The sequence below is a fragment of the Callospermophilus lateralis genome, unplaced genomic scaffold (genome assembly GCF_048772815.1).
Source record: "Callospermophilus lateralis isolate mCalLat2 unplaced genomic scaffold, mCalLat2.hap1 Scaffold_256, whole genome shotgun sequence".
In the NCBI taxonomy this organism is placed as follows: domain Eukaryota; kingdom Metazoa; phylum Chordata; class Mammalia; order Rodentia; family Sciuridae; genus Callospermophilus; species Callospermophilus lateralis.
The window spans coordinates 1615790-1621538 of record NW_027513360.1 but is presented as its reverse complement, the minus strand read 5'-3'; positions in this window follow the sequence as shown (position 1 = coordinate 1621538).

Sequence of the window (5749 nt, the reverse complement as noted above, 5' to 3'; positions counted from 1 at the left end):
CTAATTTTTTCACTCACTTTGTACTTTGCCTGATTTCCTAATGTCTCTATTGATATCTACTTTCCTACATATTTTCTCCAGTTCAACATTGTGACTGACCCTTCACATGTGCTGACATTGACATTCACTCTCTAACCGAAACCCTATTGCTTATGAACTTTGGTCCAAATCCTATACTCACTCTTCTTCCAAAACATACTGACTATGTTCCTGATCCTATCGACTATCCCTTTTTGAGTAGATGTTCTCTACTACATTCAATCATCCAAGGTACAAGATCCTATGCCATTGTATATCGATTTTTCTGAAACATGTATCTAGAACGTAATTCAAAGCTACGTATCGCAATCAGTTGCCCAATGCATTTCTGAGCTTCAAATCTTACCTAGATTTCTGTTTTCATACTTATATTTCATCTCTATATTCCTATAAATATTGCAGGTTCCCAATACCATTATTCATCCCGCATAATGATTCCTTGCCCAAATCGAACCTGTTATTAACCCTAACCATACACTGTTGCTTCAATCTAAAATTACAAAAGAGCAGGGACAGAGTTCGCCTTACAATACAGGAATGTAGGGTATCTTCCAACTTCTGAGAACCTCAAAGTTCGATGCAGAAATGATCCCTGGAGAAGATGTAGGCAGCTATGAAGGATCTGAGAGAGCAAAATCCATCTTCATGGCAAACAACCTGAACAGGACGAAGGGATGTGTATGCATCAGCCTTTCTCTTCTTAATGTAGAGAAGATGGACCTAAGCAGGCCTGCGTGGAGAGCTGTTCCCAGGTGCCTATTTTGATATACCATTGTAACAAGTCAAATTGTCACACAAAGTATGAGCAGCCTCCATCTCATGGAACCCTTGGAAGCAACGGTTAGGACAAAGTTGTTGCCAAGGCAGTGACCTCATTCAGTTCCTGAAGGAAGTGTCCTAGCTAACTTCCTTGGTGATGGAACTCTCTGAAATTGTGATGCAAGAAGCCAGGCCCCGAGAGCCAGTCCCAGTCCCAGTCCCAGTGGGCTCACTGGTTTGTATTTACCAAGTACAGATTCAGACCTTCTTGGTACCTACTGATTTGAGGATGGCCAAATGCCAATTGAGCTCTGAAGAGAGGCCTTTCCTGAGATAGCAGGTAGTGGCTAACTGCAGGCTCCTCAAAGCATCACAGAGTTGGCCAAGGAGACAAAATCTGAGAGAGGAAAGGCCATTTCGAGAGGAACATAGTATGGCCCACCAGTCAGAGGACACTCCAGATAGTCACAGATCCACTTTTGGGAATGAGGTGACTTTATGTGTGTGGGTGTGAGTTTGTGGTTTTGTCTCATTTTCTGCGAATAGGTAAAAAAGTTGGTTCGTTTGCTTTGGAGTCTACTGTTGATAGTAACTCTTTTGACAAGGCGAGTGTTTCTATGTCTGTGTATCCACTGTGTCCGTGGTTTTAGACATTAGAAAAGAGAATGCATCAATGGAGGTGTCCTGTCTAGTAGAAAGCTTCCTAGCATTCATCGTTCATAAGTGATGAATAGACTGTGGCTTGTCTTATGGATAGGAAACAACTACTAACTTCCTAAGTTCTGGTTTTCTTCCTGAATTCTGGCCACTCTCCAGAATGAGCTCATGATTTATTGTCCAAGATATGTACAACCTCCATGCTCTGTGACATGGCCATGTTCTTGATAGCTGAAGGGAATGGGAACATCTCAGATATTAGTGTGACCAGTAAAGTCTCATTGGAGAAACCCTGCTTTGGGCCATTTGCTTACCTATGGTTCTGTTGCCTTGAATGTCAGGAAGGTCTTTGTTTCAGGCCACCCCTTTTTGAAGCCTGAAGAAACAGTTTTCAAATGGAAATGAATGGGCATCACCTGTGGCTCTTTGCTTAATTTCTTTGGAAAGGGATGTGTCTTAATCAGACACTAGGCCCTGGTTGAGGCTGTGGCTAAGATTCTCAGCTCCTGATAAATCTAAAGAAGATCCCATGTGTGCATCCAAAACCAAAATGGCAAAAGGATCAATCATTGTGGATGAAGACTCTTGCCTTCCTCTGTTAGGTTCCTGACGTCCATCAAGTGAGAATAGGATTCCTATAGGTCAATGAGTTATTCAAAGTCCTGCATAAGTGCTTGGTTTCTCTCATGATGCCAAATCACATAAGCAATCTATACCTGACAGTCAGTAGGCCTCAAATTGGAGAAGCAGAGCAGTATTAACGGCACGCCTATTTGATCACTCTTGGTTCACAGAAAGGGTTTCCAGACCACCCTAAATTTAGACAAATGAGGGGCAATGGTGGATCTTTTGGACACTGTCTTGGGCTGCATCCCTCATGGAAACCTCCAGCCAGAGTTTATGATGAGTGCCTATATGGATGAAGATGAGGGCCATGTGGGAATGTTTTGGTTTTAATTGTGGTCATTTGTGTGGCGGTTGGAAGAGATGACAGGGTCCACATGGGCTTGAACTCTGGTGTGATTCTCCTTGGAGACTGAGTTCTGGAACTGACCTCAGAGAAGTATTGCCATTAATTGTGTTGGCATTGTAGGAGGCCACACATGAGAGTTGCCCTTGAAACCTGAGATCTAGGCCCAGGATGGCTTTCCACAGAGAGCTGAAAATCTCAGCAAGGATATCACATGATTTTATTCTGAAAAACTTGGCAGCCATAGTTAGAGTCAAAAGACACATGGACCTCACGTTGTATACCTCAATGGGCCTGGGTTCATGTGACCTTTTGGCCAGTGTTTGGGAAGCCTTGCCTGTTAGAGTTCCTCAGAGCTTTCATTGAAATGAGCTTCCTCCCCATGTAATGGTTCCTGGATGAATGGAAACCCCAAAGTGCCTCCAACTTCATTCTTGAAAAGTGGAAAGATAAACACCATGAAATTTTTGAAATTCCCAATGACCAGATGGCAGTGGAGAACCATTGGATGTCCTGTTGCTGATCATGAGTGTAACAGACAGTGCCTTGATTGACTGGGTTTCATGAAAATGGTGTAGAACAGAGATGCCAGTAAGTTGGAGCCTGCTGAGTAGTGGGCCTAGAGCAGTGGTAGGCAGGTGTGTGATAATACATCTGTGATGTGGCCATGTGGATCTGCCATTGGCGTCCAAATGGCTTGTGACTGACTTGATGCAGCCAGGAGACCATTATATGAAAAGGCATCTTGTTATATGCAGAGTTTTCAGGGCAATGTTCAGAATTAGGTTGCTATGGTCAAGGCAGCTAGCAATGTGGGATAGAAGCCCAGTTGGTGCATTCTCCTGCAGAACCTGACCCACCACACGTTACAAGACTCCCTCATGCACTGTGTCCCAGTTGAACTCCTTTTATGTCATGAATCAAATACCAAACTCCCAGTGCAGCAGCAAAAAACACCACGAAAAGTGGAGGATGACCAAATGGCTTCAAAGTCCACACGGGGAGTCACTTTGCCCGAAGAGGCCACAGTTTACCTACAAAGAGACTTCAGCACTGCTGCCTCATGTTCATCGGAAAATAAGAAACCATGTCCTCCAGGTCACATAGATACTGACCCAGGTTTGATGGTCTCACATCAAAGGAAGCTAAAGCTCCTGACAACAACATATATTTCAAATGCCCAAACTCAGAGGCAGTTTCTCAAGAAGTCTTTAGGCCAGCATAGCTCCATGATTGTGGAGTGTTTACACTGTCCCTTACTTTTGGAAACTCCTCTACCACCTCCAAGGTTGTGAACTCCTGAGCATTTTCCATTCCACATATGTATTCACAGATTTTCTAACTCTTCTTTTCTAATTGTGTTTTACCTGGGGCGAAGATAATTTCAAGGCATTTTTCTGGATGAGAGTGGGAATATTTTTTGTGGCACATATTTGCATACACATTGGATTTATTTTCCTATTTTCCATTTGAAATACTGAATCCGTGACACTAACCCATACCCTACTTGTCTCTGACTACTAATCCTAATAAGATGGAGAAAAATAACCCAAACAGAATATAAATACAAGCAGTTCAGAGGAGGCATGGTGTATAGTTGGACATGGCTTTTGCATGACAAAATGTAGGTGCTATAAATCTAGTCGATTTAAATTGAAATAGTTCTCCATGTATTTTTAAATTTAACAAATATGTGAATTCCTCTCTCCCATTTTATGTAACCTATTGAGCACATCTATTTTTATATGCACATATAGAATACTACCTGGTATCACACATACGTTCTTGTGAGGTGTCTGACTTGACAGATACAAATGATGAGAAGTGATCACTCCACCTAAACGCTATGGGATTTGAAAATTCATCCTATGTGTGAGCCTCCTAGTTCAACAATATTATACATAAATCCATGTTCAGTAAATTGAATATTTTTCTATCTGTGTAAGATATATATATATCACGGTGAATTTCGATTGGCATATATATTGCTACTTTTTAATGTCTCTCTCTCTCTCTCTGTGTATATATACACACTCCAGATTTTTTTAAAATATAAAATATATATGCCTTATTATACACTCCCTAAATTTTTTCATATTCATGTATGTGGATTTATAGTCAACATTTCAAAAGGTTATTCTCTGAAATATTCATCCACCTGAAATACATATTTGCTTCCTAGTAATGAAAACTAACTTCAGTGAATGGTGCATACATATCCTAATATTTCTACAATAATTGACCCAGTTTCTCATTAATGCAAGTAGATTCATATGGGACATGATGTGTATTTTCATGTTCATTCTTATTCGCCACTGGTACATTACTATTTCTTCAGGTAATGCACATAATAGAGTATATATTTCATCCACAAGTTAGCAAAATTATGGGTATGTGTTTCACTTTCAATAATTTTCTGTTTCAGAACACATGTATTCCTCCATGTTTCTTGACTGGTCTTTTCATGAGACTTCTTACCAAACCCATTATTTTCGATTTCCATAATCCCTTTTGAAGCAAAACTCACACACCGTTCATGATAAATCATAACCCTAATATTACCATTAGATGTATAACTGGATGGAATGAATGATTGTATATCAATATAAGATTTCTTATATATTTTCAGATATCAAATCAATCCATTATTTAAAGTGGAACCAGTTATATTATTTATTCACAGTATAGTCTATTCATGCATTGTCTCTATATTCATAGACACAGGGTACACCTCATTGTAAACTCAATACTAATTTATACGTATTTAAATTATGGCTCCCAGAAATGGTGGAAGAAATATTCATGTCACCTGATCTACATATACAATTTAACCCAGTAATATTCTGGACACAAAAAGAAAAGATCACACTTATGTTTCTACCAAAGCCTAAATGTAAAGTGAACATGGATTACTAAAAACATCCATGTCCAGGTTGCCTAATGCTCTCAAAAGTCAATCCTATTTGTGACAATATATTCGTTTCTTCCTAAGATAATATATCCAAAATCAACCCTGTTGAAAATGCCTAATTCTATCACACACTTTATACTTTGCCTGATTTCGTAATGTCTCTATTGATATCTGCTTTCCTACATATTTTCCCCAGTTCATCATTGTGATGGTTCATATGTGCTCACATTTACATTCACTCTCTAACCAAAACCCTATTGCTAAAAAACTTTTGTTCCAAATCCTATACTCACTCTCCTTCCTAAACATACCGACTATCTTCCTAATCCTACCGACTATCCCTTTTTGACTGGATGTTCTCTTCTACATTCAATCATCCAAGTAATGTTCAGGTGAGCGTCGGAGGAAGAGAC